At 42.0% G+C, this 13,543-nt stretch overlaps 2 long non-coding RNA genes across 2 annotated transcripts; both read left to right on the forward strand.

Moving 5' to 3' along the window:
• Window positions 1-5,961: 5,961 nt before the first annotated feature.
• Window positions 5,962-6,547, forward strand: LOC141774893 (uncharacterized). The gene is made up of 2 exons (XR_012595501.1): window positions 5,962-6,342; window positions 6,464-6,547. It is a non-coding gene; the product is annotated as an uncharacterized LOC141774893 (long non-coding RNA).
• A 5,299-nt stretch (window positions 6,548-11,846) lies between these two features.
• Window positions 11,847-12,714, forward strand: LOC141774894 (uncharacterized). The gene is made up of 2 exons (XR_012595502.1): window positions 11,847-12,509; window positions 12,631-12,714. It is a non-coding gene; the product is annotated as an uncharacterized LOC141774894 (long non-coding RNA).
• The last annotated feature ends 829 nt before the right edge of the window (window positions 12,715-13,543 follow it).

A 13,543-nucleotide genomic window follows, 5' to 3' on the forward strand; every position in this document is an offset into this window, starting at 1 on the left:
ACAGGAATACCTGTAATCACTCCTCGTGTCACTCTGGTCTCACCCAGCACCTTTATCTCACTGATCACTCTCTTACAAATGTTTTCAACACGCAAAGCTTTGTTTTTCTTTTCTTCCGTTTTACATCTTATCAACAAGCTCCCATCTCTCAAAACCTTGGGCATTTCCACATCTCTTATCTTCTTTTTTAGCTCCCTCGATAGTGCACTCGGACTTAGATTAATATCCTCGTCTTCCTTTCTGAATTTAATGATGATCATGAATTCCTCTCTCACGGCCTTTTTCCGCACAACTCTCCTGCCTTCATCTGAACTGTTCTCATCCAAGCTTCGTTTATTGCTTTGATTCGCAAACGAGCGCATTTCATCCATCCTGGTTCTTCCCCTTCCTCCTCGCCCTCTCCCACTATAAACTGGAGTCCATACATCCAAATCTAAGCCTATATCATCAACCTCTACCTCTACCTGAGTCGCCATCCTGATCCAGTCACAAACCAGTTCATGCCAACCGCCAAGTCCGAAGTCCGTCAAAAGCCGAAAAAAAGAGATCAAAACAATCAGTTTACGCTAATACAAACTATTTCTGAGCACCACCATACACCACCTGCTAGTCGGGTAACCAAGATGGACACTAACTATTACTAAATACAAAGCAGAACTAACTAAACCCAATCCCCCCATGACATGGCAGCACATGGGTCGGCCCAACGAGCTGGCTCCAGGATTTAAGAGTCCTTAGCCTTCAGCCTTTTTCTCCACCAGGAAGACAGCCCACCCACAGGCCAAGGGAACTCAAAACAAAGAAACAAATGATTAATATAAGAAATAATAGTATGTGTAACCCTACAGTGTTAATGTGTGCATCTAAACCATGCAAGGTTAAACGCAAATAAACAAATCAAATGTGATGTTAATTGTTCAGATCTAGATGGCGGCAAATGAAATGATCCTGTGTAGGTAGCAAACTAATGAGATGAGAGAGTGAACTGGAATGATATTAACCTGTGTGGCTGTGACCATCACAGAGTCAAGTTTCAAAAGAATGGTCTCACTACAATGAAATGGCTCCTATGGGGACTAACATCATCACACATGAATACAATTGGACTCATTGGATCCTCAAGAGTCTCAGCTTTACAGTGAAACCCAATTTATGCAATTCCAAGACTGTTTAGTGTGGAAATATTCAGATACACCATTTCAGAATAGGCTAAAATAACACATTTATACTGCATGCAAAAAAGTGCATGGTTTTTGCCCCAAACTGCATGTGATTATCATAAAGTTGGCATGTCTGTAAAGGGCAGACTCGTGGGTTCATTCAGATATCTTGAGGTGAGAGGTCAAACAACATTTAGCCCAACTTTACCATCTTCACTCTTTAAAACACATCAATCTACACCCTGACGGTAGATACAGCATAATCACTCTTACGATACTTTTAATCAAGATTAATTAACAGTGAGCTCATTTCAAATTCACTGCAGCACACCCAAAGGATTTACAATGTTAATGACCTCTGAGACGAATGGATTCCTGTGGCATGCTCTGTTTTATACCAGGTGAATTTGCATGTTGTAATTGATTGTATCTATTGTTTTACATCTGTTAACCTTCCACCTGTTACAGGTGAGTACAGATGACTGCCTGTTGCTTCCTCTTGAGACCACTGAATGGCTCTCTGTTGAATTAGAGAGTATTTATATCCCCATCAAAGTAGCCACTTCAACAACTTGTTGCTATTCATTTGGTGTCTTTGGCCTAACATAAACAAAAAAGTATATATATATATGTATAAATATATATCTATATGACATTTTCATAAATTCCCAAATGGGCTTGATCATATTCCATTATGTCAGAGACACTTATGTCAGAGCATATTATACACTTTGTATTCGGTGAAATAGGGTCTGCTACCGAGGATGCTCCCTGGTGAATCCAAGCCGTACAGCAGGATTCAGCGGGGGAGTGCAATAAAACCTCCAGGTCTGTGCAGAACAGAACCCAACAGGTACATTTCAGTGAGATATGAGAGACACAAAATACACAGGAAAAGAGATGCTATTACTAAGTATGGTAATATAAAACTAGGACAGGAGAAGGCTGGTTTAGCGGAGAGAGAAATAAGTTGAAACACCCAGCAGCAGTGGTATGTAGAAAGAATGAGCAAAGCAGAACTAGCAGCAACAGCAATATTATGAGTGAGTTGTCAGGTCACATTGCCACACTGTGTACACTTCGGTTTGGAGTGAAACTGACGACCACAGGATATATTGCCTATACACTTGGTCTAGATATTCATAGTCCCCACATGATGGATTATAATGACCTTAAACCCTCTGAGGTCTAAGACGTTTTTTTGCTATTTTGGGTCTGCCTGGTCTCCTTTTGTAAAAATGAAGATAGAATCTCAACACTGTAATGCACAATCATGCCACACACATCTTTGTTTTTCAGGACAAACTGGGCTATCAGATTATGAAGGCTGCAGTGATGTCACATGAATGTATAATAATTAAAATTACCATAGAGACAAGAGAAAAGACTAAACGGAAATTGAATCTCACAATAATTTATTCAAACCGCACAGATAACAATAAGGAACAAGGTTTTGGGCTTTTGAAAATTATTTCCCAAGTCTTGGGAATCAGGTGGGAAAAAAAATCACCAACACACATCAAAAGATATTTAAAGTTTTTATAGAGAAGTCCTGGGTTTTTCTATCCGTTGTTCTACAAAAAGATAGCTGTGTGATGCCTCACAGCAGTTCCTGTCAGCATTGAAGCAGAGAGCCACACCTCACTCCTCACACTTCCAGGTGGTAGTCTGATTGACTGGTCTGCCTGCAGTGTACACAGGTCTTAGGTCCATACATGGCCCTCCTGCTTGCATCAGGCTGATCAGAGATCTGAGAAGAGTCTGTGCCTTAGCAGGAGGGACAGCAGCTGTGACTCCACACTACTGGGCTTCCTCCTGTTTCTCTCTGCAGAGCTCCTTGTCTGTTGCTGGGGAGGATGCTCTTCAGGCTCTTCAGCAGCCTGTTGCTCATCATCACTGTGAAACAAATCAAAAATCATTAGAAATATACAAGGTTTGAAATATCAGATCATATATGTCAGACCATAAGTGTTGTTGTGTTTCACATCCCACACAGTATATGAGGACATATGAGCTCGCTTGACAGCTACAGTGTTTGGAATATCATATGATACCTTGAATAAAATCATAAAACACTCTCTCTGCCCAAATGAACACAAATGCACAAATATAAAAAAATATCCATGTATATATTTTAATTTGTATTTCAAATATACTGAAAATAAATGTAAGTCACTTATAAATGATCAGCTGGATCAATTCCCTCTTGATAAGTCATCTCTTCATCTGCTCCTGATTCTCCTTCATCTTCACTTTCCAGAATTCTCGAACTCCCGTCATAGATTTAACCATTTATCACACAGATAGCCAAGCAGCATGTTAAGTAAAGACAGTGAATGCAATGCAGAAACCAGTTCAACCATCCATTAAACCATTTATTGAACAAATGGACATACAGTTATGCTCGGTGTTGATGGCTGCACTCTCAAGATGCTCCCTGGATTAGCCAGCCAGCATGCTGAGCCAAGACAGGGAGTGCAATGCAGGAAACTCCCCAAAACAACGGAACCCAACACCAAGCCTATACGCCCATGCTAAACATCAGCCGAACTATGCAGAATATATGTAGCAGCAAGCCTGCTGCAGACCTCGCTGTAGTGTACCACTTTAGGGTGTGATCCAAGCATCCCATGAGAGGTCATACTACCTAAATCAATAGTGAAACCCAGCCAACCACCTTCAAATGCATGATTTTTATTATCACACAATATGGTACTAATGTCCATCTCCATAAGAATTAGTGCTCATAGCCTTTTGAGCTGCAATTATCTAATTTACTCCCGGCCGAATGTAAAGTTCGTAGTCTGCTGAAGACCAGCGACCCAAATGGCTTTCAGAGTAGCTGCTCGGACCAAGGCAGCTGCGGAGGTAGCCACACCGATGTGGAAGGAATGAGAAGTGTACAGCTGAGGAGGAAGTCCACATCATTTGGAGACGGAGGCGTGTGGTGAACCAAGATCTTGACATGGCCTTTCCTTTGTCGGTCAGGAACAAGGGTTCGTCTTGCCTCGCACGACGACGGCGTTGCAGGTACCGGGTCATAGAGGATAGAGGACAGAAAGCAGTGTTTGTTAGTGAGATAGAGTCTGAGCTAGTCATGAATTAGCACCATGCAGAGTCATACATTTTTATTGTAGACTTCGCCAGATCATGTAGTTGCTTTCTAGGGTGCTTTCTAGTATAGGACAGTTTGGTCGAAGGCTGGGCAACGCAGGCTTTGAGGCGCACCGTGTGGGCAGAGGATTCTGAATTCCTGGAAATGAAATCGGGACAGAGAGGCAGCAATGCTATTGTCCAGGCTGGGTAGGTGCGCTGCATGGAGAGTGAAATTTCCCGCGACACATGACTATGTTAGATGTCTGACAAATCTATTATTAACGGGAAAAGAAGAGCGACCTTTATTGATGATGTTAACTGTTGTGACAGAAAACTATGATTTGTTTCCTGAACCATAGGTTGCCCCAGAGAATGCATGCAACAACAATGGGATAGAACTCTAAGAGTGTGGTAGATTGTAAGTCTGAGGGAAGAGCGAGCAATTCTTTTGGCCAGATGTCAGCAAACCACTCATCATTGTAGATCCCCCCCAAAACCAATAGAGGGAGCCGCATCAGTGAATAATTTTAGGGCGACCGACGTTTCTGTATAATCATCGTAGAAAAAAGATATGACGTTCCAATTATAGTTTTTCTCAGCTCTCTTGTTCTTGTACAGTGTCTTGCTCAACTTCCTCTACTCAACCCCAAACCTCTAGGCTGCCAAGCTGATAATGATTGCCAACATTGTCTGAAAGTGGTTATCAGCTTGCTGACGTTTCAATGATCGTGTTTGCATACTCATCAAACTGCTTCCAAATGTTTTCTTCTCTCTTCAATGGTGGGATTCGGTTAGCTGGGTTCATCACTCTGAGATCTGTCCGGTTGGGGTGCTCATCTTTCGCCCCTCTTGGGGCTATCTTTCTTTGGAATTATTCATAGTTTGCTTGGGTTCTTCCTCACAGAAGATGCAGTTCAGGCTGCTAACCAGGTTACCGTCTCTCAGAGACATACTGGAAGAGCAACTTGTAATTTTCTACAGAATTGAAACAACATCTCAGTTATGACATGCTTATTCATTCATATTGATAATTTGCAGAATCAAGTCAAGGATACCTCAGTAAACCTGACTTGCCAGCAACTCTTCTTCTTATTCACTTATTCTAAAATACTAGAAGTTCGTCCAGCCTGGACTCCACTATGATTTCCCACCTGCCCTTTTTTTCTGTAGTTTGCTGAAGCGAGGCCTTCTCCTCTTCTGCCCTTTTCAGTGCAGTCATGATCTTAGTGTTTTCTTCTTTTTTCTAAGTCCAGGAGGTTTTAGCTTTGAAGCTCCACCTCCATGTCCTGGACCTTCATCTCATTTTTTTTTCTTTAAGGGGCTCATCGGTTTGTCTTTTAAATCCTCAATTTCACAGTGGAAAGCCTCTTTGTCTTACTTGTGTTTAGCAGCCTGCACTTCCACTTCTTGCTGAGCTTTTTAGGAGCTGCCACTGGGGCTCTGAAACAGGTGTGTCCACCCTCCCTCCTCAAGCTGGTTAGTCTTCTCTTTGTTTTCTGCACCACTAATATTTTGAAGCAGCCTTCCTTTCTTTCCCAGTTATAAATAATAAAACCACAATTACAAAGTGCTTCACAAACAAGGCCAAATAAGACAGCACAACAATACAAGATCACAGTTCTCCCACTCTGCTGCATCTGGAGCCTCTGTGTAAGTGCCGTTGCATAAATGTGTTCATGATATATAATTAGTAATTGATCCCATAAGTTCATGCAATAAATAAATAAATAGATAATTCATTTAATGTAAGGTTAAAAATTTAAATATGATGTGAGTAAAATTATTTGTTTCATACAGTTCAAAATGTGTAACAGGTAGAAGTGTTTCAGTCAAAAGTACATTAGTCCACTGTGTTTTACGTTCCGCCCCGGAACCAATGTTCCCTGTGTAGTACCACTACGACGGAATTCATTGAGGGACTGAAACAATCCAACGTAAGTGAAGGAGCAGATGCCTTTCGCGGGCTCTGTAAAGTGTTTAAAGCTATGATTATCGACGTCTGAAGCTAAAAGCAGACAGTCAAAGAGACTTTCAAAAGGACTTTCATGGACTCAAGAACCTCTTTTCATGACAAGCGGCCAACGAGGTATTGTTGTTCTACCTGTAAATGCAATTTAACTCATGTTCCCGCCAATTTGTATTTTTCTTTGTTCTCATGCTATGTCAAGTGTATTTTACCGATATGCTTGTGCTATGTTGATTCGTAGTTTTCACGGCGTGTGCATGACGTGACTCAGAAGTGAAGCATCAGAGAAAGACGTGTCCAAGCAATAAACGCCCGTATCAAAGAACCGACCTGTGTCTGTGTTGTTGTAAAGAGAGCTACAGTGAAAACTCGCCTGCTCAACACGGGTAGGAGAGACGACACCGCAGCGGGTAACGGCGCGACGGAGATCCAGCAACAGATAAGCAAAGCCCATGGCGCATTGTTGCCATAGCAACCTCAAGCAACGGTGATTAGACTGTGTTGAAAGCGCAGCGTTTCATGCTGAAGCCAAGAAGTGCTCTACCACAATCTTCAAGTGAAAGTGGTGTGAGAAGTGGTTCAACTTGGAAACTGCAACTAAGGACTCATGTCTATTAACCTTTTACAGTGTACTTAGCCAATGTGTTTGGGGATAAATCTAATGTGCTGGTGTTCGTGGTTGTTACATGTTATAAGGTTTAAAGGGGAACTCCATCCCTTAAGTGAGGTTTAACAGTAATATGAATCCATAAGTAAGTGAAAGTCCTTTGTAAAGATTAAAGGAAATGGGACATTAAGATTTGTAAAATTGTGCATTTTACGAAAGTAACCAAGTTTAAAGGGCAACTTAAGTGAAATTTAAAGGGTTACTCTATTGATAGTGAAAACTTTTCTTATGTGAAGGATAAATGATTTAATGCATTTCTCAGCATATTAGCTCTGAAATTAAGGTTTGTTTGCATATTTGTGCCAAAAGTGATTTCAAATCTTATTTTTTGTTTTGAAATTGAAGTCCACTTGAAGTCTAGATAACTTTAAATGTTGATACAGTTGTCTTGATACAATATTGAAGTCTATATTAAAAGGGTTAGGCTTCTCATATAGTCTTCACACAGTTATCAAGGATTTCATACAGTTAACAACCGTACTTGCTACTCACATTTAGGCTTGCTGTAACTTACATGTACACATAGTCTAATAGAAATCCAATTCAATATTTGCACATACTCTTTAGCCATTCAAGTTATCTCAAAATGTCAGTTTCAAGCACTGAGACCTGCCTTGAAAATGCCAAATTACCCACTCAACCAAAAGCTACAGACACTGAATCTGAAGAAGAAGTGGAAGGGTTTCGAAGAAGTGAAAGAACACGAACCCTGACAGAGAAAGGAAGAGAACTTGAAAGGGAAAGGCTTAAGAGTGTACAACGCAGGTTCAGAATCGTCTATGAGAAGTGGAGGTATCATGCAAGAATAGGCAAGGAAATATTGATTGATGAAGCTTCCAACGATGAATTGAATGAACTAGTTGAGAACATAGAAAGCACATGTTCTGATATAAAGGTAATTTATGAAGAGTTACGACGAACACAAGCTCCTGAACCAGAACTGCGACGCAGAGTTGACACATGCATGTCGCTTTCAGGATTCATGATTCAAAAGGCAAAAAGGCAACTTAAAGGGCCTACAGCAGATGAAGAAGAAGAATCTTGGCCTGATGTTGGTTCGATCCTAGACTCAACAGGTTCTTTATCAAGACCACTGTCTCGTCAATCAAAATGTGGTTCTACGCGGTCTAGCATCTACTCAGTCAAAAGAAATGAAGCTGTGGCTGAAGCTGCCGCGTCTCAGGAAGTTTTAGCAGTGTTGGCTGAACAAGAAAAGGAAGTGACAGAACTTCAAAGGCTCGAGGCTGAAGATAAACAGCAGCTGGCACAATTTGAATCTGAGAACCTAGCCAGGCAACAGGCAATGCAAGACAAGCGTAGAAAGCTTGAGCGCCTACAGGAAGTCAAGAAGTTGAACGCTGCAAGAGCTCGAGTAAAGGTCTACAATCAAGTTGAAGAAAACTTTGAAGCTATTGACTTGCCGCAAGATGTTGAACTAGCAGGAGAAAGCCAAGTTCTAAACCTCACGATTCCTACAGTCATTCCTCAATCACTGCCAGTTGTAACACCAACCCTAAATGCCTCAAGTCCCCCATTCGTTCCTCGACCCCTACCAGTTACAGGTCAAGCTCCAACAACTTTAACATCCATGTCTCAAGTGCAGAACAGCTCTGATTTGGTCAGCATGCTAGCAGAAGCTATAAGTGCCAATCGTCTTCCAACACCAGAGCCTACATTGTTCACTGGAGATCCTTTGAAATTCAAAGACTGGCGACTATCCTTTGAAACATTAATAGATAGGAAAAACATTCCAAAGACTGAAAAACATTATTACCTAAGAAAGTACTTGGGTGGCAACGCAAAGAAAGCAGTCGAAGGATTTTTCCTACTGGGCACCGAAGCAGCGTACGACGCAGCCTGGCAGCTGTTGGAAAAACGTTTTGGAGACCCATTCATTATAGGGAAGTCCTTCAGAGATAAGCTGCACGGATGGCCAAAAGTAAGCTCTAAAGATGGTTGTGAGCTAAGAGAACTTGCAGACTTCCTCAGGACCTGCGAGGCAGCAATGTCCCACATAAAGTCATTGGAAGTTCTCAATGACTGCAATGAGAATCAAAAAATTCTGCTGAAATTGCCAGATTGGTTGGCGTCCAGATGGAGCCGCAAAGCGATTGAAGTCAGACAAGCAAATGCTGAGTACCCACCATTCAAAGAGTTTGTAGACTTTGTATCGAAGGAAGCAGATATTGCTTGTGATCCCATAACCTCGATACAAGCGCTCAAGAGTATGGAAAGCGAGAAACCAAAATATTCACGAAGTCAAACCATTCAAGCAAAGACACTGTCCACAAACACAACACAGAGCAGCATTCCGACATGCATCTTCTGCGAAAGAATAGGACATGTCCTCGCCAAGTGCAGAAGGTTCGTTGAAAAGACAGTTCAAGAGCGTGTCAAGTTTGTGTATGCAGAGAAGCTTTGTTTTGGATGTTTGAAGACTGGTCATCACTCAAGAAAGTGTGATAACAAGAGCACATGTGAAAGGTGTCAGAAAAAACACCCGACATGTTTGCATGATGACAAGTTCAAAGATCAAAGGTCGACAGCTCCAAAGGGAGCAGACAACTCAAAGTACAACGTAGACACCAAAGAAATAGCTGCAACCGCAACTACCAACAGAGTCATGCAAGACGGCCAAAGCACACAAACGTCTTCAATCATACCAGTTTGGGTCTCATCCACTAAACAGCCAGATCAAGAAGTTCTTGTCTATGCACTCTTAGACACGCAAAGCGATACAACCTTTATCCTGGACGAAGTGGCCCAAGACCTCAATACAAACAAGGAGAACGTTAGTTTGCGACTGTCTACAATGTCAACAAAGTCGACAGTCATACCCTGCCAGAAACTGTCAAATCTACAAGTAAGAGGATACAACTTGGAAAAGAGGATTCAATTGCCATCACTTTTCACACGAGAGTTCATTCCAGCAGAAAGGTCGCACATTCCGACTTCTGAAACAGCTCTAAAATGGCCTCATCTTGAACAATTGTCAGACAAGATTCCACCACCATTGGATTGCGAGGTAGGCCTTCTGATTGGCTTTAACTGTCAACAAGCCCTTCTTCCAAGAGAGATCCTGTCCGGTGAAGAAAATTATCCATACGCACAGCGGACTGATCTTGGCTGGAGCATCGTTGGCTGCTCAAATCCAGCAACTGACTACGGTGATGCTATAGGAACCAGTCACAGAGTCATAGTGCGACAAGTGACACCTACTGTGCAACCATCAGTTGAGCTAAAGAAAGAAGTGCACTTTGTGTGTAAAACTCAAGTCAAAGAGATAAATCCAAAAGACATCATCAAGGCTCTCGAAGCTGACTTCACAGAGCACACTGCAGACGAAAACCTAGTCTCTCAGGAAGACCTTCTCTTCTTGTCTAAAGTGAAAGAAGGTATAAGGCAGAAAGAAGATGGCCACTATGAACTCCCACTTCCTTTCAAGACAGACAAACCTAATCTCCCATGTGAAGAGGAAATGGTGGGAGAAGTAGAAACGACTGACCCTGAGCTTCGCAAAGCACATGTTCACGCAGTCAAGACGAAAGAAGTGGATTCAATGGCGAACCGCTTCACTAAGTTTTCTGACTGGTCCAGAGCCGTGAGAGCAGTCGCCAGGCTCAAGAGATATGTCAGAGAATTCAAGGCACTTCAGAAAAGAACGAACGAAGCAACCAGTCTTGAAGAAAGAAGAGAAGCAGAAATCTTCATTATCAAGTTGGTGCAAGAAGAAGCCTTTGCTGAAGACATTCAAAAAATCAAACTCCAGAAAGAAAACACCCTGAACAAGCACAACAAGTTACACCAGTTGAATGCTTTCTTGGACAAGAACAATGTCCTCAGGGTGGGAGGACGGCTATCCCGATCAGCCTTACACCATGACGTAAAGCATCCCGCAATACTTCCGAAGAAATCTCATGTGTCAGCCCTGCTCATCAAACATCATCATGAATGTATACACCACCAAGGAAGAGGCATGACTATGAACGAGTTGCGTGCAAACGGAATATGGATCTTAGGATGCAGAAATGCTGTCTCCTCACACATTTACAAGTGTGTAAAATGTAGAAGATACAGAAGAACTACAGAGGTTCAACAAATGGCGGATCTGCCGGAAGAGAGAACTGAGACATCCCCTCCCTTTACCTACTGCGGCATCGATTGTTTCGGCCCTTTCATCGTAAAGGAAGGAAGAAAGGAATTAAAACGATATGGATTGTTGTTTACCTGCTTATGCTCGAGAGCAGTACATATAGAAACACTTGACGACTTGACAACAGACGCCTTCATGAATGCGCTGCGCACATTTGTAGCCATCAGAGGACCTGTACGTCAATTAAGATGCGACCAGGGAACAAATTTCATGGGCGCCAAGAGAGTGTTTTCTGAGTTGCTCAAGGGAATGGATCAAGAACGTCAAAGAGCTATCGGTTGTGAATTTGTGATGAACGTCCCATCGGCAAGCCATATGGGTGGAGTCTGGGAGCGCCAAATACGAACAATCCGAAGCATTCTAACTGTCATGCTTGATAAGTCAGCAAGCAGACTCGACACTACAACTCTGAGGACGTTTCTTTACGAAACAATGGCTATAATCAACAGCAGGCCACTAAGCGTCGAACATCTTCACGATCCTACCGGCCCAGAACCTCTCACACCCAACCATATACTAACCATGAAATCATCAGTCATTCTGCCCCCTCCTGGACAATTCTGCAAAGAAGACCTCTATCTGTGTAAAAGGTGGAGAAGAGTGCAGTTCCTAGCCAATGAATTTTGGCAAAGATGGAAGAGGGAATACCTGCTCAACCTTCAACAACAACAGAAATGGCAAAGAACATCCCGGAATTCACAAGTAGATGACATTGTGATTCTACAAGATGACAGCTCACCAAGAAACGAGTGGAAGCTCGCCAGAGTTGTGGAAGCTCACCCCAGTGCAGACGGCATGGTGCGAAAGCTGAAGCTACTAGTCAGTGACACTACACTTGATAAAGGAAAACCACATACTAGATCAGTTTACCTTGAAAGGCCTATTCACAAAGTAGTTACCTTGCTAGAGGCCAACTAAGTCACATACATAAGATCAGTCATTCCGACTTAAAACACTTTATTGATTCTTTTCATAATCTTTGTTTTAAAGAAAATCCCACATTCAGAGTTAATGAGTGATTTGGTGGGAGTGTAAGTGCCGTTGCATAAATGTGTTCATGATATATAATTAGTAATTGATCCCATAAGTTCATGCAATAAATAAATAAATAGATAATTCATTTAATGTAAGGTTAAAAATTTAAATATGATGTGAGTAAAATTATTTGTTTCATACAGTTCAAAATGTGTAACAGGTAGAAGTGTTTCAGTCAAAAGTACATTAGTCCACTGTGTTTTACGTTCCGCCCCGGAACCAATGTTCCCTGTGTAGTACCACTACGACGGAATTCATTGAGGGACTGAAACAATCCAACGTAAGTGAAGGAGCAGATGCCTTTCGCGGGCTCTGTAAAGTGTTTAAAGCTATGATTATCGACGTCTGAAGCTAAAAGCAGACAGTCAAAGAGACTTTCAAAAGGACTTTCATGGACTCAAGAACCTCTTTTCATGACAAGCGGCCAACGAGGTATTGTTGTTCTACCTGTAAATGCAATTTAACTCATGTTCCCGCCAATTTGTATTTTCCTTTGTTCTCATGCTATGTCAAGTGTATTTTACCGATATGCTTGTGCTATGTTGATTCGTAGTTTTCACGGCGTGTGCATGACGTGACTCAGAAGTGAAGCATCAGAGAAAGACGTGTCCAAGCAATAAACGCCCGTATCAAAGAACCGACCTGTGTCTGTGTTGTTGTGAAGAGAGCTACACTCTGTAGCTGGACGTTGTTCTTCTCAATCTCTGCAGCCTGTAGTATTTCTACTGCTGCTACTCTCAGATGCATGCTATCAATCTTTCATCACCTCTACATCCTCCCATATAGTGCAGAGGATAAACAACTGAATGTTGTAGTTGTTCAATATGATGTATAATAATAATAATAATAATAATACATTTTATTAATATAGCGCTTTTCAAGAAACTCAAAGACACTTTATAAAACACACAACATTAATCACACATTAAAAACATGTCAGTTTTGGATTTGGTGGTTTGTGTGACAACCTGATTGTGTGTAAGTCAGAAGTTTATGTTTCTCTGTTAAACCTCTAATGTGCACACAAATATTATGGCTGCTAGGCTGACGGTCACATCTAGTTAGAAGCCAGTGCAGGCTGCAGGTATCTCACTCCATTACATGCACAAGGACATTGTCATTAAACATTCCAGCCCATTGCATCCAAACCACGATTAGTGTGCATCAACTCAGGGACAGTCAGAGTTCTGCTTGAGAAAGTGATGAAGCAGCCCTCCTCGCTCCTATTAGCTGACATAGTCACTGTTGCAGCCAGTTGCCAGGTTTGTTACCTGCAGGCTCTGACGCTGAACCCAGACAATGTTTCCCCATTCTTTCTGTCTGCGTTTGAAGAATTCACTGGCTGAGAAATACCCAGAGCTGCAGTGGTTGCTTTATCTTCCTGAGGCAAGTGGTGTAAGTGAGAACAGTACACTATCACATATCCACCAACTTCATTTATTGGGAATACAAGAGTCAGCCGTACA

The sequence above is a fragment of the Sebastes fasciatus genome, chromosome 10, assembly GCF_043250625.1.
Source record: "Sebastes fasciatus isolate fSebFas1 chromosome 10, fSebFas1.pri, whole genome shotgun sequence".
In the NCBI taxonomy this organism is placed as follows: domain Eukaryota; kingdom Metazoa; phylum Chordata; class Actinopteri; order Perciformes; family Sebastidae; genus Sebastes; species Sebastes fasciatus.